The sequence below is a fragment of the Lolium rigidum genome, chromosome 2 (genome assembly GCF_022539505.1).
Source record: "Lolium rigidum isolate FL_2022 chromosome 2, APGP_CSIRO_Lrig_0.1, whole genome shotgun sequence".
Taxonomy (NCBI): Eukaryota; Viridiplantae; Streptophyta; class Magnoliopsida; order Poales; family Poaceae; genus Lolium; species Lolium rigidum.
Genome location: NC_061509.1, coordinates 273,082,602 through 273,104,768, shown reverse-complemented (window position 1 = coordinate 273,104,768; position 22,167 = coordinate 273,082,602). Strand labels below are relative to the sequence as shown.

Below are 22,167 nucleotides of genomic sequence, written 5' to 3'. Positions count from 1 at the left end.
TTTAGGATCAGAGGGAGTACTTGCCATAATGTTGTTTGTAAATTGCAGCAGGTAGTGTTGATTTTTGTGTTGACTTGTCGATGACTTGATCTTGCAGCTTGCCGGGTCAGTTCTCATGATCATGGAGATCTATCTTGTACTGCAGAGCAGGAGGGAGGAAGCAACAGATCCTGCCGCCTCGACACTGCATCCTGGCATATGAACTACTGTGCGGCTTCCTGGTATACATGATCCTCCACTTTCTGTGAGGTGGAACGATCTCTCCATTTGTTTGATGTACCACCGCTTGCTACTTTTTTGTTCTTCACAATCTCTCTTTCCGTGTCAGTTTCTTCGGAGTGGTCATCGTGATTCGATTACCAGACAGGCGAAGAGCTCTTTAAGATACAGGGTGTAGGCACATCACTAGCGATGTTGGCAGGCAATGTATTCCTCTCCACTTGTGATATCTATTGCAAAGTATTTACATTCGTGGCATTTCTTGGGACTGTAATACTCTTTTTATTTTGAAATGATTTTTTTATAGAGACGGGAAAGAGTTATGTGTTAGAACAATCTTTGAGATGATCATAGTAATTACCACTCGTGATCTTTGATAGTTTGGTTAATACAGAGAGTTCATTTAGTGCTCAAGCTTTTGAGCTTTTTGGAGGGTTTTGTAAGCTTAATATAAAGTGGATGACACATGAAGTTGACCGTGACGAGGGAGGGATACTATTATCTTGAATTCTTGATCTATGCTATATTTTCTGGTAGTAGTTGTTGTGCTTTCAGTAAGAAAGTCTGACTGGTTGCTTCCTTAAAATGTTTGTCTGCACGCATATATTTAAGATCTCAATAGATTATAATTATGCTTTTGGCAAAATATACTCTATTTCCTTGGTTTTTTACAATAAGTGGGAACAAGGTTCCTGCTGCCATCGTATTCCCACTTCATTTACCAACTAGGCACCTATCTACTTATATTGTGAATAGCTTCTTAGATATTCTTCTCGTCCTCATAATAAGAAAGGCATCTCTAGCTCTTATGAGGATACTTTGCTGCCTAAAAAAATTAGCATTCGCACCACCGGCCTGATGGATTTTTTTTACCTTAGCCATTATTTAAGATTTGCTAAGCCTTTTTTATACGTTTGACATAGAAGGATACAATCCAGGGCTGTCTCCTTATATTTATGAATATCGAAGTGTTGTTTGAACTAATAAGAAAAGAAGTATTCCTTTAGTTATACCCATATTTACAACACCCACCTATTGTGAGACAATACTACATCCAAAGGAGAGGTTGTTGAGTTGACAATCATGACGGCCAGGTGCTTACCGCAGAAGGGTAACAAGAAGACCTAGAACTTGGAACCACGCAGATGTACAACAATATTGTACAACAATATTGTCTTGTTATTGTGTTTAGTATTATCATATTGTGCACATTATGATATCCCTGATTTATTTTGAATTTCTTAGTAAATTATGAATTATAAATGTGCATTGAGAAATAAAATTTACGCCCCGTGGCAACGCACGGGCATTTGTACTAGTAGAAGCAAAAGAGCAACAAGGTCACACGAAAAGCTCTTTTGGATTGGCCAACAGGCTTTACATGGCTAATTGGCCAACAGGCAATTCTATATTGATCCACCTGGCTACTTGGCGCGTGAGGCTGCCATGGATGACCAGGCAGGTCAAACCTGCTTTCTCAACGATGGTTGCTGCGTCTCCCTCCCGGTTCATGCATCTGCTTCCTTCCATGCTTCTTCAGATAATACTTGGTCGCGTATATATCGAAGCGGAGAATGCAACCGGAGCAGAACATGTCAAGAATGGAAATGAACACCGTCCTGCTGCTGATCGTGCTGCATTCGCTGGTGGCAGCGGCGTCGGCTCAGCTGGAGCCGGCATTGGCGCGGCCAGGGTGCCGTGACCGGTGCGGCAACATCACCGTTCCCTACCCCTTCGGCATCGGTGCCGGCTGCTACCGCGACGACGGCCTGTAGGGCTTCCAGCTCGAGTGCGACGACTCCGGCCCTTCCCCTCCTCGCCTCACCATCTTCGGCTACAACCACCGCCTCGCCGCGCTATCCCTGGCGTCCGGCGAGACCCGGGCCTACCTGAACGCGACGCGCGAGTGCTTCAACTCCTCGGGCGGCTTCGTGGAGCGGAACAACAACACCTCCTACATGTCCCTCGGCACCAGCCCCTACATCTTCTCCTCCACCAAGAACCGCCTCGTGGCGCTTGGCTGCCCCAACCTCGGCTTCTTCGTCGACGCCCAAGGATACTATGTCAGCGGATGCATGTCCGTGTGCCGTCCGTCGCAGTACGCCATGCCGGGTCTGTGCACCGGGTGCTGCCAGAGCCCGATCCCCTCTGGGGTCAGCTTCTACGAGCCGCACCAGCGCAACTTCCCGCAGGACGACCCCACATTCGGCACCAACGCCACGACCTGCCACTACGTGTTCCTCGTCGAGACGGAGTGGTTCAGATATAGCGACCGCGTCTTCCTCAACCGCACCGACGATTTCGACGTGCCCGTCGTGCTCGACTGGGCCGTCAGAAACGTCGGCAGCTGCAGCGCCGCGAGGCGAAACGCGACGGACTTCGCGTGCCGGAGCGCGGACAGCGAGTGCGTCGACTCCACCAACGGCGCAGGGTACCGGTGCAACTGCTCCAAGGGCTACGAAGGCAACCCCTACCTCGACAGTGGATGCACAGGTACAACACCGGCCACAATACAGACTGTTAGTACTACATTGGTGAAATATACCAATGGCGATCGAGGTCTGATGATCAGTGTTGAAATTGCTTTGCAAACTGAAGACATCGACGAATGCCAACTCAAGGACGAACACCCGTGCTACGGACTCTGCATGAACATGCCGGGGAGACATGTATGCATATGCCCTCCGGGCACTAACGGAGATGCTACCACCAAGAATGGCTGCCGGCCGAAGGACAAGTTCACCGTAGCTCTGAAAGCCCTTACAGGTATACATAATATTCCATTTATATCGATAGTCTCATGAACTGGTAGCCCACTCGTTTCTGCAATTTCTTCTAATGAATCTAACTAAGCTTTATGCATTTATCGGGAAAAAAAACTAAGCTGTATTCAATTTCAGGAAGCGGCGTGGGACTAATCTTGTTAGGATCCATGCTCTGCTGTCTCAGCCTATGGCTGCAGAAGAGCAAGCTCATCAGATCAAAGCAGAGGTTCTTCGAGCACAATGGAGGCGTCATCCTGCAGCAGCAGATGCGGTCCTACAGTAGAGCTGCCGGAGATGCCACCGGCGGGTTCAAGATATTCTCTGCCGAAGAGCTCAAGAAGGCCACTAACAACTTCGCCACTGACCAGATCCTCGGCCGCGGCGGCCACGGCATCGTCTACAGAGGTGTACTCGCGGACAGTTCGGTGGTGGCCATCAAGAAGTCCAAGATGATGGAGGAGGCTGAAACCAAGGAGTTCGCCAGGGAGATGCTCATCCTCTCCCAGATCAACCACCGGAACGTCGTCAAGCTGCTTGGCTGCTGCCTGGAGGTGGAGGTGCCAATGTTGGTGTACGAGTACGTCTCAAACGGCACCCTCTACCAGTACATCCATGGAGGCAAGGGCCTTAACGCTGACACGGCCTTGGATACCCGTCTTCGCATCGCGGCAGAGTCCGCAGAGGCTCTGTCCTACATGCACTCATCTGCCTCGCCACCGATCCTCCACGGTGACGTCAAGACGGCTAACATCCTGCTCGATGGAAGCCTCACCGCAAAAGTAACGGACTTTGGGGCGTCGAAGCTGGCTCCAAACGATGAGGCCGAGATCGCCACGCTAGTGCAGGGCACCTGCGGGTACCTAGACCCTGAATACCTCATGACTTGTCAGCTGACCGACAAGAGCGACGTGTACAGCTTTGGAGTCGTGCTGTTGGAGCTGTTGACGAGGAAGAAGGTGCTCTCCTTCGAGGGTCCGGAGCAGGATAGGAGCCTTGTGTCACGCTTTGTGATGGCCGTGAAGGCTGGCCGGCATGACGAGCTTATGGACGACAAGGTGAGGAAGGATATGGGATCTGAGGCATTGGAAGAGGTCACACACCTTGTGGTGAGGTGTGTCAGCATGAACGGCGAGGAGCGGCCGGGGATGAAGGAGGTCGCGGAGAGGCTGGAGGCTCTGAGGAGATACCAGCGGCACCCACGGGGTCAGGCTGGAGGTGGTGATTTGGGGGGGGGAAGGAAGATCAGGAGAGGAGCTTGCTTGGCGGGAAGCAACAACGTGATGTCGACTACAAGTTTAGGCCGCATGATGTGCTTGATCTGGAGGAGGGCAGTACATACACGTTTAGTTTGTAGGGTGATTAGTGATATATTGCACCACAACATCATGATGTATAAAGTTCTTTTTAAGGAGTTACATGAAAAGGGGAAATTCATGGTCGAAAATGAAAGAAGAGGAAATTCAATATGCCGCTTATGTGTGTTAGTGGTTTGGCCATTTTGTATAGCAAGTTTGCCACACGGTAAAATTGCTTTATTAGCAAAGTGGGTTATGAAATTGGAGGCAAGGTCGCAAGGCTTAAGTTTCTATGAGTTGAAGAACTATTTAGGGGCAAGGGATCTTCAACTCTACGATCATGGACTTCGTTAAATTGTGCTTTCCTTAATAGATCATATACCTGAGTTTTCCGGGGCAATAGCTCTTATGCGACGTTTTTGTATAGTGTTGGAAGGAAAGTGATGTCGTTCAGAACAATAGCTCTTTGAGATGTTTGCAACAGCCAAAATAGCAAAGACGTGACACATACGATTAAACGGTTTTAAGGCTCTCGTGCAACATTTTTTTAACGGAAGTGTAAGGCTGCACTACGGGAGTCACGCCGTGCGCCGACGGCCCCGCACCGTCGGCACAGGACAATCCACCGTCGGCACCGTCTCTGCCGACGGTGACCGTCGGCGTCTGCGCGTCGGCATAGCTCGCGTCGGGGGCGGCGCACTCACCGTCGGCACAAAATGGCACCGTCGGCACACGCGTGTACCGACGGCTGGACGGTGGCCGTCGGTCGTCACCACCGTCGGCGCAACCCATCTCGCCGTGACGCGCCGGCCGTTAACTGCCCTGCTGTGCCGACAGTGACCCCGTCGGCACCTTTTTTTTCCCCAGTTTTGGCGCCAAAACGTCCCTGCTCGATCTGGGAAAAAATGAAAAACCTGGGCCGGCACCGTCGGCACAGACCCTGCCATTTGGCGCAACTATGGGCCTGTGCCGACGGTGACACCGTCGGCACAGCCGGCCCAGGTTTTTTTCAGTTTTTTGCCATTTTGGCTCTATTAGCTCAGAAAATTGCAGAAAATGCACATATTATAACATTGAATGTCCAGTAACATATATAGCACCATAGAGCACAAAGATATCACCGTATAGCACCAAAACTCACAAATATAGCATCAAATCTCACAAATAGCACAAATATAGCATACAAGACCATGGTACATACACGGGATCCACTACAAAGATGAAGCGTGTCATCATGTGCTAGTACAATGTAGAAACTATGGTGGTGCACCACCCGAGAGACGATCTAGCTCCGAGTGGGTGAAGCGAGGCCGCTGTACTTCGACGGTGCTCGGGGAGGTAGAACCACGACGAGAGCCACCGGAGCGAGAACCATGCCGAGGTTCGGCAGAAGCACCAGGAGAACAGCGACCGGGGTGCATCGGCGTACCATCAGGAGCGTCGTTCCCGGATTCTCCCAATCCCTACATGTTGGAGGGAGTTAGCAACTTAGCCATGTCACACCAAGTTAGCAACTTAGCCAAGTTAGCAACTTACCGGGTCAACCGACGGCGACGCTTGTACATGCAATAGAACTCCTCCTTGGACGGGAACACTGGCGTCGGCCCCGGATGAGGTGGCTCTGGGAGTGGTTCCTCTCGCACTCCAGTCATCATGAACCGAGTGAAACTCTGCAAGAAACGGGAGAGATAGCTCAAATTCAAACATGGGGACTTATGATGTTTTGCAACCATAGAGATTGAAACTTACCGCCATCTGGTTGCTCGTCCACTGGACATAGGCATCTTTCACAAGGTCATGCTCCTTAATCTTCTCGAGATACTCCTCGTAAGCTACTGCATAGGCCTCCTCGAGCCGAGTCTACAATTTCAGAAATAATGCGTCCATCAACATAGCCATTCAGGAACAAGAGTCAAAACAGAGGATGAAAGTGTGGATGACTTACATCTACCTCTACCCGAGAACGGCATGTAGTCCGCGAGGAGGTAGCGTAGCTGCCGGAGGGGAGGGTAGCCTTGATCTGCGTGAAGTTCCTCTGAGGCTTGAAACCCCCAGCAAGGCAGGCAGGACGTCCATGCGGCTGGCCGGACCCCGCCAGCATCATCGCCACCTCATCGACCGGCTCGGTCATAGGGTCCTCCACCTCTGGATGGAGCTTGGCGTACTCCTCGCAGTATTTTTCCTTGCTCTCTTTGGCCTTGCCGTAGTACATCTCAGGCGCGGGCCGAGGCTCGTTCGGACCGGGCGTCACCAGCTTCATGTGCGTCCACGCTTCCATCTCACCAACTTCCCTCCCGAGCTTCTTCCCCTGCATCACAAAACAAATGTTATGCATATCATCGAAAATAAAAAAAATGTAGCTTGTTCCATTTTTATATGTACCAGACGGTCCCGATAGCGATCGGTGCTGCTGCTCCCCGCACTGTGTGTTCCCTGATGCCCACGGTTGGCCTTGTTCCGGTCGCTCACGGCCTTGAAATCGGGGTTTTCGCCGACCCAATTCTTGACCATCCCGGAGACGTCGAGGCAACGCGCGCATTCTGGAAGGAGAAGCAGACGTACAGGAGAGAGAGGAGGGCGGGAAAGCGGCAGAGGAAGGCCGAGGTTGAAGCAGAGTACGCCAAAGGAGAGGCGTCGACATGGGGAGAGAATGATGAACGGTGGTCGTGGAACCTCACAACCACCGCTTCGGAGGACACCCCGAGCGAGGATGAAGATTTCGACTTCTCCGATTAATATGTGTGTGTGTCGAGTCCGTGTGTCTAGCGGGTCATGCGTCGACCCGAGTGTTAAGTGCTTTGTTCGTGTGTGGGTGTAGTTCTTTAAATGCTTTGGTTTGTGTGTGGGTCTAGTTCTTTAAGTGTTTTGGTTCCTGTGTGTGGGTGTAGTTTCTTTAAGTGTTTTGGTTCCCTGTGTGTGGGTGTAGTTCTTTAAGTGTTTCGGTTCGTGTGTGGGTCTAGTTCTTTAAGCGCTTTGGTATGTGTGTGGGTCTAGTTATTTAAGTGTTTTGTATCGTGTGTGGGTCTTAAGTTCTTAAATGTATCACTTTTGTGCATGTCATGTGTACACACACAAGTTTTGGGGCCATTCACCCCCTTCGAGGCTCGATTTCTAACGAAACCCTAGTTCTGTTGACCGCGCGGTCTACCCCTTTGACTGCATCCCATCGGGGGTCTCCCGGTGGGCATATGCCTCCATTTGAGTTTGGTTAGGTCATAGGTACATGTGGTAACAAGGATTATCCCATGTGATCTCAAGTTTCTCTCCGGTTCACCTCCGAGGGAGTTCCCCCAATACATCCAGAATCTGCCTAAGTGTAGGACCCCCCTGTCCGAGAAGCCGGACACACCTAGGGGGTAGCCTAGGATATAAAACCATCTCAAATCACTCTCCGATCCTCGATTTCTGAGAAAACCCTAGACCGGGGTCCCGGCGGGGGATCTATACCGCCCTTATACATTTATAGGTTTCCCGCAAAGGGGTTCGCCAAACTAGCAGTAAGAAAGAAATAAACAAATAAAAATGATTGGGATTAACAATTATATGTAGTAAAAAATGTTAAAAAAAGGTGGGGCATCATTTGCTGTGCCGACGGCCCAGGTTGTGCCGTGGGTAGCCGTCGGCACAGTAGGAGATGGGACCCAGTTGTCAGGCTCTGGGCCAACGGCCGCGGTTGCGCCGTGGGCCACCGTCGGCACAGCCTAGACGACGCCATGACAGCCTAACGGCTGGGCCCACCTATCAGTGCCTGTGCCGACGGGTGAGTCTGTGCCGACGGTGACCTTCGGGCTCCATATTTGTGTGCCGACGGCCATAGTTGCGCCGACGGTGACCGTCGGTGTAACATGCAGTGTGCCGACGGCCGGCCTGTGCCGACGGTGAACTCCGTCGCCGGTCGACGAGGGCTTCTGTGCCGACGGCCCCGACATTTGGCCGTCGGCACATCGGGTGGCCGTCGGCACATGCCGGCTCTCCCGTAGTGCTGGGTTAAGACACTGAGTTATTCAGGTGTGTCGCACTTATTTGCCTGCGGCATCTAGACAGTGAAAAAATAACGTACTACCAATTCGAGTGTTCCAGGCACTAAAATAATACAACCAATTTGAGAAATGGAAATGAAAGTTGCACTACATGTTATCGTTATTAAACTGCATAAACAGGACAATAATGCCCACTTGCCCTACTACTGTAGCACGTTGGAAGAATGATGAAATAGGTCAAACAACTAATGATTTTGCTCAAAATTACCTGGAGTTCTTCTAAATCTGGTTCTGTAAATGGCTGTTCACACTTCACTCTGTATCCATCTTCACTAACAACCTGCATGCCTACCCAAAAAAATGTATACAGGTGACTGGTCAAAACTCATACATCATATCATTTTAAAAGAAAGGCGTTCAATAAATTCTGTTAAATACATCATATCTTAGTTTCGAAGAAATTAAGGACATGCACCTTCTAGAAAAGTAACATAGCAGTACTAGCATGCATGACATATCCAGTATTCACTTTGGAAGCCTATTTTTATTCTCACTGTCAGCTTAAATCTTTGAAGTAGCAAGACCTTAAACACTGGCTCCTTAAACTACTAGGTATATAAGTTAAGCACTGGTTCGATGTATAAGCCACTCTAGTGAAGGCGGAATTCGGGGATTGAAGTCTTGATGGGGAGCTTACCGTGCATACTGGCAAGGATCATCCCAAGGTCGCTGGCGGGCGTAACGAGCACATGCACGTCCGTGCTGGCCATCATCATGACGCCCACCGTATTCTCCGGGTTCAACTGCAATCTGCAACCCCAAAAAAGTTGAGTTCTGCGGGTACACAAAGCTTATCCATCGCAAATTAATAAGAACTACAATTACAGATAGTGTGCTGCAACTCTATTCACCTCTAGCTTAGCAGTGCATCGATCAGTTTGTTGTAGTGGTCAATGCCAGCCTGATTGACTGGAGCAACACCATCCAAAAAAACAAAATAAAAAATGCGTGACTAAAAAAAATTCCATACGAGCCAATGACAAAGCAGGGTTGATGAGAAAGTAACAGCAAATAATGAACAGTAAGTCCCAAGTGACTATAACATTGCAGGAGCAATACAACATGAAGAGGAAAGGAACTAGTAACACTAGTGCTAGTGCATCATGTTGACAAGGTTTATAGGATTGTCAGTTACACTTAAATTGTGGCAAATCATGATAATATATTCACATGAAAGATTAGTTTGTTCAAGTTTCAGTACCTGGTCTAGTTTCAGTACTCAGTGCAGCATAACTTCGTTGTAACTATCATAACACTTGCTTATTTTACACGAAACTGTAGTGCATATGTGAGACCAATGCAGAAAAGGCTAATTCTTAGTGTCCTACAGTTAGTGTTACTTATGAGGAAAGTTTCACTATTGACATACAACTAATGTTGAAAGCAACAAAAAAAAAAGACTTATAAACAGCGTGCAACGATGTAGAGCACCCCCATAATTCTTATCTGAAACTTCAAGTAGATAAAAGGGAAATCAACATGTCTTCATGTATTTTTTTAATTCAAATTTTCCATCCAGTTATGCGGAAAATATATCAAGATGTTACAGTAACTATCTACGCACTTATGACCACCTTCAAAGTAGTAGATATCACACGACATATACTGGAATGTTAGATATATATAAAGAAGACATGATATACCTGCGAGCTTAACATTCGGAGTCTAATGTTTACAACAACAACTCACAGATTAGGCAGCATAAAAGATCAACAGTGGAGCAACCGCCGTACTCGTAACTCAAACAACTGCACACACATGACAACTGGAACTACAGAAACGACTCGACCAATTGCATCTGTAAAACTAGATTCTCCCACTTGCCCCGTGGAGGGCGAAGCTACTGGACGAAAGTTCAGGTTCGTCAGTTATTTCTGCTGCTGCCTTTTAGTCGTTTTTATCATAGGCTAAATTAGATAATATAAACCGCAGCATGATACTGCTCGCGACAAGGTCGTTTTACTGGTTCCAAGTAGATGTAGATCTATGCCATGATCCTATTGATCGTGTCCTGAAGTTTAGTTAGAGTTTGTTAGTTTTGTAACCGACTATTAATAAAAGGAAGAAAGAGAAAAGCTGTAGCGATTGTAGCACAGAAATCACGGTGTTCACTTTGGTTCTAACTCTGAAACTCTGCGTCTCTCGTCGTTGTTCTTCAGGTTGCACTGCAGAACCTAACCATTACGTGCATTAAATCCGTATAAATCCAGTTGGTCGTATATACCGCTCTTAGAAACTAGTAGCAGATTGGAGGAATCGATGAGTGATGTCGTGAACTCGTGATGCGCTCGGGCAGGACCAAGAACACAGCGACAATGTGCACGCATCCGGGTTCAGACTTGAGAGTACAAGTCCCGACGTTCGGCGAGGGCGCGCCGACAACCCCTAGAGATATCGGCGCAGCACTCGTGGCCGAGCTCCTCGTCCGAGACGAAGACCTCGTCGCAGACCACGGCCTCCCCGAGCACATCGTGGCGGACAGCGACGCGAACCTGTGCAAGCGCCAGGGGAAACCCTGGATGCAGGTTCAGTGAGATTCGCTGCCCGACGGGTCCGTTTGGGACTGTCCGGTCGATCCGCACCTCTATCCATCGGCTGGACATATAATTCATAGAACGCAAATACGGTCTAAATTTACGTCTCGAATGCGTCTGTGCAGACGCAGCTGTTAGAGTATATCACGTCTAGGCTATATTAGGCAGTTTAAGATTGTACTCCAATTCTATCTCTACTAGGCTTTTTGCCCTCCAAGTCTCTAGTACTATATAAACAGCCCAAGAGGCTCAATGTAATTACCAATTATCGCATATCAATACAACTATTATTGCCTTCATGGTATCAGAGCGGTTCTTTCTGCGACCTAGGGTTTAGCCACCCACCGCTTCCGCCGCGCTCGGGGAGATCGATCTCCATGATCTCCGCCGGGGGCATCCGATCTCGTTGCTAAGGTTTTTCTTTAGATTAGTTTTACAGTTTAGCAAATTTCGTTTTTTTTCAATTCGATCGATTTCTTTCTCTACCTTTTAGCCACCAAAGTCAGATTAGATCCGATTAGCTTGCTCTCATCGGCGAGTCCACCCGCAACAACATCCAGGGATGGCCGTTCTGCATGGATGGCTCACGTGCATGTGCATCTGGGCATGGACTAGCTCTACTCCAAGCCAAGCTGCATCACGCTGTACATCTACATCGCCAAGCCGATCTACGTCGAGTCATCGTCGCTGGTCATCATCGCCAACAACCATCTACACCAACAACTCCGCCACTCGTACTGCATCGTCGCCGTGATCACCAATCAAGGTCTTCGTCAACGCCAACGGGTTCTGCGTCGCCGCGCTCCTGCATGTAGATGAATAAAACGGGTTCGATCCCCAACATCTACTACTGCTGCAGTTCAATCGCCATCGACAACCACCTCGCCATCTTCGTCCACAATGACCATACCGCCAGAGTTGCAGTCTAAATTTTTTGTTTGCACCGCATGTGCTCAATTTTCTTCTTGCAACCACTTCGTGTACTCCGGCGCATACGGCGCGCAACCGACCGTACACGGAGGCCTTCTCTGCTACTCCATCCAACCTTGGCGCGCATGGCTCATGGTGGTCCCTGTCTTCGCACGCCCGGTACCGGCAACACCGGCACGTGCCCTCGTCCCCGGCGCGCTCCCGAGCCCGGCAAGTTCGGCGCAGCGTGTCGCCTACCTCAACTACCACAAATACAGCTACGTCTACCTCGAGTTTACTACCGCTGCAACCACCTTTTATTTTATCACTATGGCGACTTCCCCCGGGCTCAAGACGACACCGACTACAACAACATCAACGTCAACAACTTCATCAACGGCGATTCAATCACACACGGCTCCATCGACCGCGACTACAACGCCCTGGCTACCGGCTACATCGACATCGGCATCAAGGGCTATCATCCACCGGCCCCCTCTCCAGTCGGCGCCTTCGGCTTATGCTCCAGTCGGACCGTCCGAGACGCTCTTGCTGTATTCGCGTCACTACCGATCCGACTGCGGGGGGTGTTAGAGTATATCACGTCTAGGCTATATTAGGCAGTTCAAGATTGTACTCCAATTCTATCTCTACTAGGCTTCTTGCCCTCCAAGTCTCTAGTACTATATAAACAGCCCAAGAGGCTCACTGTAATTACCAATTATCGCATATCAATACAACTATTATTGCCTTCAGCAGCACGTGTCCGCGCTCTGTCGCCATGGGCCCGCCTGCCTACGGGCGCAAGGTCATGTCACTTCGGTCGCATCGCTTGTGTGTTTGGACGTGCCGCAAACTTTGCCCACAATGGCGCCTCCTCTTCATAGGCCGCTCCAGGTCTGGTGGGCGGCGGCTAACCTTCTGCGCCGCCATCAATAGCACACACCTTAGTATCGCACGATCGTCTTTATAAAGGGCACCGACAAGCTCCTGCCATCGGCCACACCTCCCCTGGCCACGCTTGCACCGAAATACGCCGACAGCCACTGCGCACCGGCACATCGCCATGAGAAAGAAAAGGAACAACCATGAGGTAGGGTCGTCGCAGGCGGCGAAAGAGGAGAAACCGCAATGAGGGTCCCCCTGTTGTCCTCCGTCGCATGGATGTTCTAAGAGAACTGGCAGCCGTGCGAGGGGTGCGTGCTGTGGGCTCCGGTGAATGATGGGCGAGGGAGGCCCGGTCGAAGGAGAAAAAGGCCAAGTCGGCCATGAGCAAAATCTCCATTGCCACACACCGGGCCTTTGGACGAGCCAAAACATTGTCTCATCGCCAACAAACAATTCGCCGGCGACCCCGTGGTCCCAGTATAGATACGAGACACTATTGACCAGGTTCTCGCCGTAGCCTGAGTGCCCTGACAACGATCCCCATGGAGGCTTATACCCCAAATCCTTCTTCACGCCAAAGCGGACATCACCTAGTGACGAGTGCCTCCGCACCGGCCTCGTACCGAACCTCAATGTCACGTACGATAGCTCGCCGGACATGCGGCGCGTCCCTCTCCCGTCAGGTGGCGTCGGCACTCGAGGAGCTGGTTCGTCGCAACTGTTCTACGATGCTAGCTAGGACACCCGCAACTTGTTCAGTGGAATGTTGTAGGGAGACTCCATAATACGCAAGAGCTCATCCAAACCGGTCCCAGTCGACGTACACGCAAGAGTACCAGGACTATGCATAGCAAGAAGAGGAGTGGGGCGAGGAGGAGCCTCCGGTTCCCACGCCAACTAGTAGAACAAATCGCCGGCCGGGGCGAAGATAAATGCAGGAACTGGCGGCAGAGGGCCCAGTTGAGGTCTTAGAGACCTATTGGGCGATGGTGAAGGAGAACGAATGCCTCACCGAAGCATGGAAGGTGGTAAGCATGGACACTCTCACCGGCGTGAACTAAATCTCAGAGACCTATTGGGCGATGGTGAAGGAGAACGAATGCCTCACCGAAGCATGGAAGGTGGTAAGCATGGACACTCTCACCGGCGTGAACTAAATCTCAGAGACCTATTGGGCGATGGTGAAGGTGGCGTTTGTCGAGCGCAAACGTCTCGATCCCGACTTCAACATAGTGCACATGGATCGCAACCAATCCGACATGTTCACCGTTGGGGCATCATACAAGGATGCTGCAACAAATGGCATGGCATCCAAACCGAGGTTACCAACCATGTGGAAAGCGGCACCTCCATCGCCGACCATGTAATAAGCCACATTTCGTTCATTTCCTCTCCGATGTGCAGTGGTAAATTTTGTGAATGTTCTTTCCATTTCATTGTAGTTGATTCAAATGTTTCAGGCCTACCGTGACGACAATGACAACGCCCAGTTCAAGTTCATCCACATCTTCAAAAGGATTGTGACATGCGAGAAGTGGACTTTGACTCGGGAGGCTCACCAGGGCCAAGGAAGGCGGCTTTGATCCAGCCGCGGCAAGACCAGCGGCCTCGGATGGGCACCCCACTAGGAAAATGGCGGCGAATATGGGGACGGGCCATATTCCTTTCTTTTTAGCAGCGAGACACAAGAAGGCTGATGCGACATGGTCGGCGATGTTGGACACACAAGAAGTGAAGATTGGGTTCCTCAAGTCTAATATCGCGGCAAACAAGTGGAAAGAAGACTTGGCGCTTTTGATGGCCGACATATCTACGATGGACACGAGACGTGGGCATGGTACAATGAGCAACGCGACATCATCTTGCGGGAAAGGAGAGAACCAACGCCGGCAAGTTTGAATTTACGGGGGACGAGCTCGACACCAACAACGATGTCGGCTACCACAGATCTCACGTCAGCCATTTGATTTTAGACTGATTTAATACGTAGCTGAAACTGCACCATTTTTGTTCGCCAAGACATTGAACAAACGATGATCGAGGGAGTGATAAACTCGCGGTGGTCTCTGATAATTTATCGGCGCTGTCGTTGGTGGGAACAATTTAATTCAAATCTGGGAGCCCATTGGCCGTTTGGGGGCGATTTATGGTTGCCGTGGACCAGCAACTTAGCATAGAAACCGCGCCGGAAAACTCTGCCGGACGCTGTATGCCTGTATGGGAGGAGGCAGAGAGTGGACGCGCTGTAAAATATAGCCGACACCACCATAAGCTCATTGAAAGCGCTGCTTTGTCAGCGGTGGAGATGGACGACTCAACAACCAGCCCGACTTGAAGTCAACGTTTACTTGGCCTTTCCCAGATCGGATCATGAGTTAATGACTCGCGTCAAGTCAGCGCATCTACCGCCACCCACGCCATATACTCAATCGAATCGAAGCTGAGCAAAGCAAGCAACATGTCAAGAATGCCGACCACTGTAGTGCAGCTGATCGTGTTGCACTTGCTGTCCGTGGCCGCGGCGTCCGCTCAGCAACAGCCGTCCATGGCGCTGCCGCGGTGCCGCGAAACGTGCGGCAACGTCACAGTCCCCTACCCCTTCGGCATCGGCGCCGGCTGCTACCGCGACGACGGCGTCAGTGGCTTCCAGCTCGATCGAGTGCGACGACTCCGGCCCTTCCCCACCGCGCCTCACCATCGAAGGCCGTGGCTTCCGTATCGCCGCCATCTCGCTCACGGACGGCGAAGCCACGACCTACCTCAACGCGACGCGCAGCTGCTACAACTCCACGGGCGGGTTCGTCGACGGGAAAATAAACACGTACATGGGCATCATCGACAGCCCCTACCTCTTCTCATCCACCAAGAACCGCCTCGCCGCGATCGGCTGCCCCAACCTCGGATACTTCGTCGATTCTTACGGCTACTATGTCAACGGCTGCATGGCCGTGTGCCGGCCGTCCAAGTACGCCAGGCCGGGCCCGTGCAACGGCGCAGGGTGCTGCCAGACTGCGATATCTTCGGGGATGGACTAATTTGAGCCGTACCAGCGCAACTTCCCGCCGGGGCCGGGTATGGACTCGTTTGCTGTTGAGGCCACGTCCTGCCACTACGTCTTCCTCGTCCAGACGCAGTAATGGTACACATACGGATTAATTTTACGGAAATTCACTTACGGACACCACGTTGCACAGCAGCTAGGGGTGAAAACAGGATCGTGGCCTGGTTTTTAAGGGCATCTCCAGCGACGTGACGCAAACGGACGCTGAGCGACCGTTTTCGTCCGCTGTGACCGGAAATGCGTCTAGGGCCTACTCCAGCGGGGCGACGCAAAGTGACCGGGCCGTCCGCGGAGACGAAACCTGGCCCAAATATGCGCCAGGTTTGCGTCTCCGCGGACGCTCGGCGGTCGCACGGAGCATCCTCGATTTCTTACCCGGTCTCGCATGTCAGGGACAGCGAAATCGACCGCTTCGATTTGCGTCTTTTTCCCCTTCTTTGCTGCCCTAGTGCGTCGCCACCACCCCAACCCCATCCGCCGCCATCCGGCCGCAGCGCCGCAGTAGCCGCCGCCGGCTGCGTTCTTGCCGCGCGGGAGAGCGGGAGCATACTCGGGCTTGGCTCCGCCGCATACCTGCCGGCTGTTTTCGGGAGAAACGCTCCCAGTTGCGCCGCCCTTCCGCGCCGCCCACGACCTGTTCGGTCAATTGCGCCGGTAGGTTTCTACTCGTGTTTTCGGCGCTATTGTGCGCGGCCATTGATCCGCAGTTTGTACCCACGCAGATGGACATGTGGCAGATGTTGGACAAGTTCCGTGCGGAGGTCGTCGACTCCTCTTCCGATGAGGAGTCCGATGAGTCGACGCAGAAATTGGCAACTACTGCGGCCTCCATGATCCACGAGTTCACCTCTAACCCGGGGCCGCAGCACCGGGGCTCTGTGAAGGGGCACTCCAAAAACCTGCCGCGCAACAGAGTGGAAGGGCAGGCCCGCCTCCACAAGGACTACTTCCACCTCACCAATCCGATCTTCCCGGAAAAATATTTCCGGCGCCGATACAGGATGTCAAGGGACCTGTTCTTGGTCATTCTACGGGGCGTCAGAAACTACGACCCCTACTTTCAATGCAGGCGCGATGCAACAGGTGCGTTAGGCTTCACCTCCTACCAAAAATGCTCCGCGACTATTGACATGCTCTCATATGGAATGATCGTTGAGAACGAGCGTCCTGATGGCCGCAATGAGAACCAATGGAATTTCCAAGGTGAGCTGGTTGCGCCACTTCCTGAAGCTTCATCTTGGCAGGACTATCTACATAGGAATGTAGAAGTCACTGACGAGAACGTCTCCAAACAGCTGCAAACGGATCTGATTGAGCATCAGTTGACATTGGCTGGCCATGAAGATCATGGCTAGAGAAATACTATCTTATTTTCATGTCGACTTTTTAATGTAATAACTATGACTTTGTTGATTTCCTTATTTTGTTGTTTGGAAACTTCGTAAATTGATGCAAACGCGAAAATGCATCGCGCTGGAGCCACCCCTAGGTGCAAACGGACGCGCGGACAAAAACGGTCTGTCGAGCGTCCACCGCGCGACGCAAACGGACATTTCGGACGTCTAAAATGCGTCGCGCCGCTGAAGGGAGCAACAAAAATTCAGCGAACCATCGATTCACGCGTACTCCCGTAGATTTTTCCGTAACCCACCAGTCCGTAGGTGTAGGATTTCCGCGTCCAGACGGAGTGGTTCAGCTACAGCGGCGTCTTCCTCAACCGCACCGATGATTTTGACGTGCCCGTCGTGCTCGACTGGGCCGTCCGGAACGTCGGCAACTGCAGCGCCGCCAAGCGAAACGCGACGGACTTCGCGTGCCGTGGTCAGCACAGCGAGTGCCATAATGTCACCAATGGTGCCGGGTACCGCTGTAACTATTCCACGGCAACCCCTACCTCGACAACGGATGCATAGGTAAACATCGGGACATAATCAAATTCTTGTTTTTACATGAAAGGCCTTCATAATACTCTTCTTACGTTCTTTACCTGAAATGTTATTAAAGGGAGATAAGAGCATCTCCAGAGGCCCCCCAAACGGCTTTAGCAACGGTGATGGTAGGCTTTTGGTGAAGATGTGGAGACGAAGGCACATGTAGAGCGCGGATGTGCTCCAACGCAACACGATCTCGAATGAAATGAAGGTCGATCTCGATGTGTTTGGTGCGCTGATGGTGGACTGGATTCATGTACATGTACACAACACTAACATTGTTGCATAAGACAATTGTTGCACTAGGCAGGGCCGGTGGAGCTCCTGGAGAAATTGGTGAAGCCAACTAGCTATAGCAACGGCGTTGGCGACAACTCGATACTCCGCTTCGGCGCTGGAATGCACTGGTGGAAAAAGGGCCAATAGTCGCGGTTTGCAACGGCCATTAATACCGGTTGCGCAACCGGTATTAAACATGCGGGACTAAAGCCCCCCCCCCCCCCCTTAGTCGCGGTTGATTACGAACCGCGACTAAAGACCCTTCCACGTGGGCGCCAGGCGACCGTCGGGGCGGAGGACCTTTAGTCGCGGTTCTTATGGCCAACCGCGACTAAAGGCCGCCGCAGGTTTAGGGTTTTACCCCCCCCCCCAAATCTGGTTTCTTTTTAATTTGTATTGTTTTATTTTTTGTGTGTTTTATTTTAATTTTGAAGGAGTTTCACATATTCTACGGTACTACATACATGCATATATATGAATGTAAAATTTCAAACAAATTTGAAATTAGAACAAAAAGAATTCAAGAGGAATATACAATATATATTCAATATCGGATGACCAGCATATACAATTTTGAACAAGTTTCCATACATAATTTACTGCATCAGAAGTTCTACGTCCTCTACATACTGTTCTCCTTTAGGATCGATGACTTCCCTCACGAACCATGCAGCTAGTTCCTCTTGAAGTGGTCGGAAGCGAGCTTCTGGACTAAGCATCTTCCGGAGGTTATTCTTCTTGACATTATTTTCACACGGAACCCGCTCAGAGGTGTATCTCCGGATCATCTCACAAACATAGTATCCACATAGATTGGTCCCAGGTGGCTGAATATCCCCAGTCCCAGTCATTGACCATTTAAATTGTAGCTCTTTTTTGAATTCACCGACCTTTTCATCTACGAACTGTCTCCAAACCCTACGAGGCAAAGAAAATTAAATGAACAAGAGAGTTATTAATTACTTGATATTAGAAAATGAACGAAATAGGCCGATCGATATAGAGCGCAAATGAATGAAAATAATTACTTCTGCATCATTTTTCTCATGTCGGCCCAAAGCTTTGTATCCAGATTCAGAGAGTCGTGGATGAGAACTGTGGAGTTGTGAAATTGAATTACTAGCAGAATCTAGTGGAACCTGCGGACACGATACATGCACAGTCATGCATAACTCATCGATTAGCCACATACCATGCATGGAGTAAACAAAAGAGAATGTGCTCAAGACAGAAACACTCACCCAAAATGGTAAGGAAATAGAATATCACTTTTGAGTTCCTGCTTTGAAAGAAACCACCACAGGTCTTTCTCCACGTCGGCGGGGTGATTTTTTAACACATATCCATTAACGATTTGTGGGTCAATGAACCCAACATCATGGATGTTCCTTATTCTGCATTCGCTAAGCTTCATTCTGCATAATAGCGTACACAACAAGATAGTTAGGACAATATATATATGTATATATATAGTGCAGGCAATGAACGAGATGAGGTAGAAATAAATCACTTACAGAACGTAGCAACTGATGATAGATTTGTCGAGCTCGCGCAGATTGAACAGCTGGAACAATTCACTCCGATGAACTGTTACATAGTAATGTTTGAAGTGATGCTCATGTCTAACTTCCACATAAATATATTCTTTGGCGTTTTTATTTTTTATGTAACCCTTGTACCAAATTAGCAGATTTTTCATTTATGGAGGTAGATCCTCTTCCTGCGCAGGTGATGTCTACGGGTACTTCTATTCTTGTAGACAGTGTTGGGACTCCAAGAGCAGAGGTTTGTAGAACAGCAGCAAGTTTCCCTTAAGTGGATCACCCAAGGTTTATCGAACTCAGGGAGGAAGAGGTCAAAGATATCCCTCTCAAGCAACCCCGCAATCACGATACAAGAAGTCTCTTGTGTCCCCAACACACCTAATATACTTGTCGGATGTATAGGTGCACTAGTTCGGCGAAGAGATGGTGAAATACAAGTAGTATGGATGTATATGAGAGGTAATAACAATCTGAATAAAATATGGCAGCGAGTAAACATGCAAATGTAACAGTAAATAAACGGAGATTCGATGTTTGGAAACAAGGCCTAGGGATCATACTTTCACTAGTGGACACTCTCAACATTGATCACATAATAAAACCACTCTACACTCTCTTGTTGGATGATGAACACCACTAATTGTGTAGGGCTACAAGAGCACCTCAATGCCGGAGTTAACAAGCTCCACAACATTCGATATTCATATTTAAATAACCTTAGAGTGCATGATAGACCAACGCAATTACACCGAGTACTAACATAGCATGCACACCGTCACCGACAGACTATGAAAGGGGGAATAAATTGCATCAATACCATCATAGTAATAGTTAACTTCATAATCTACAAGAGATCACAATCATAAACTACGCCAAGTACTACATGATGCACACACTGTCACCATTACATCATGGAGGAGGAATAGTCTACTTTAATAACATCACTAGAGTAGCACATAGATGATATTCAACTAGATCACAAAGAGAGAGATGAACCACATAGCTACATCAAAGCCCTCAGCCCCGGGGGTGAATTACTCCCTCCTCGTCATGGAGACAGCGATGGCGGTGAAGATGGCGGTAGAGATGGCGGTGGAGATGACTCCGGGGGCAATTCCCCGTCCCGGCAGGGTGCCGGAACAGAGACTTCTGTCCCCCAGATCTTGGCTTCGCGATGGCGGCGGCTCTGGAAGGTTTCTCGTACCGTGGCTTTTCCGTCTCGAAGATTTAGGTCGAGGAGGTTTAAATAGGCGAAGAGGCGGAGTCGGAGGGGCTGCGGGGCAGCCACACAGTAGGGGGCGCCCCCCTTGGGCCGCACCGCCCTGTTGTCTGGTGGCCCTGTGGCTCTCCTCTGGTCCCTCCCGTGTGTTCTGGAAGCTTCGTGGAATTCTAAGATGCTGGGCGTTGATTTCGTCCGATTCCGAGAATATTTCCTTACTAGGATTTCTGAAACCAAAAACAGCAGAAAACAGCAACTGGCCCTTCGGCATCTCATCAATAGATTAGTTCCGGAAAACGCATAAATATGACATATAATGTGTATAAAACATGTAGGTATTGTCATAAAATAAGCATGGAACACAAGAAATTATCGATACGTTTGAGACGTATCAAGCATCCCCAAGCTTAGTTCCTACTCGCCCTCGAGTAGGTAAACGATAACAAGGATAATTTCTGAAGTGACATGCTATCATAATCTTGATCAATACTATTGTAAAGCATATGAGATGAATGCAGCGATTCGAAGCAATGGTAAAGACAATGAGTAAACAATTGAACCATATAACAAAGACTTTTCATGAATAATACTTTCAAGACAAGCATCAATAAGTCTTGCATAAGAGTTACTCATAAAGCAATAAATTCTTAGTAAAGGCATTGAAGCAACACAAAGGAAGATATAAGTTTTAGCGGTTGCTTTCAACTTCAACATATTTATCTCATGAATAATTGTCAACACAAAGTAATATAACAAGTGCAATAGGTAAACATGTAAGAATCAATGCACACAGTTGATACAAGTGTTTGCTTCTGGGATAGAAAGAATAGGCAAACCGACTCAACAATAAAGGACGAGAGGCCCATTCGGCACATATGTAATTACTACCTCACTCACCGGCGCTCCTCAAGGTCCTAACACCGCACGAAGAGTCATACCCATCTCTGGGGCCGCTTGTTCTCTCGGCACCCGCTGACGCCAATCCTCGGGCCGCCGCAGCTGCTATGATTGTGGGGTCCATTAGTTCAGCATCCGGACCGGCGGCTTTCACTATGAGCGGGGGGATCGATTGTTTACTTTGTTCCCCGAGCTGGGCAACTCGTTTCCCGCTTATTTTTCTTTCTAATTCTTTCTCGGCCTCCTCGAAGGCTTTCTTCTCCTGCTTCTCCGCCAACTCTTTCTTCTCCTTCAACATGAGTGCTTGCCTACGAAGTTCACGTGCATAGTCTTCAGGCAGATTCTTCGCGGCTTGGGACGGTGTGCTAAAAAATGACTTAGCCCACTTCTTTTGCTGTGAGAAAATACTGGCTTGGGCTCAGGCTCTCTTTTCGCCTTCATATCCGCCTTCCATTTCTCATAATCAGCAGTCGCGGCCGCGTCGACTTCCTCGGCACTACGTTCCCAAGGCCTAGTGGGGAGAGGCTTCGCTAGATGGCTCCGGTACCTTTGTGGTCTTAGGTACATAAGGGTCCGGGTTAATAGT

At 49.7% G+C, this 22,167-nt stretch overlaps 1 long non-coding RNA gene and 1 pseudogene across 1 annotated transcript; one reads left to right on the top strand and one right to left on the bottom strand.

Annotated features, from left to right (window-relative positions):
* The first annotated feature begins 1,820 nt into the window (after positions 1–1,820).
* On the top strand, positions 1,821–4,338 carry LOC124688803 (annotated as a pseudogene).
* Positions 4,339–8,538: 4,200 nt separating this feature from the next.
* Positions 8,539–9,253, bottom strand: LOC124688804. The gene is made up of 3 exons (XR_006998626.1): positions 9,171–9,253; positions 8,957–9,069; positions 8,539–8,607 (listed from the first exon to the last, which is right to left on the bottom strand). It is a non-coding gene; the product is annotated as an uncharacterized LOC124688804 (long non-coding RNA).
* Between the last annotated feature and the right edge of the window lie 12,914 nt (positions 9,254–22,167).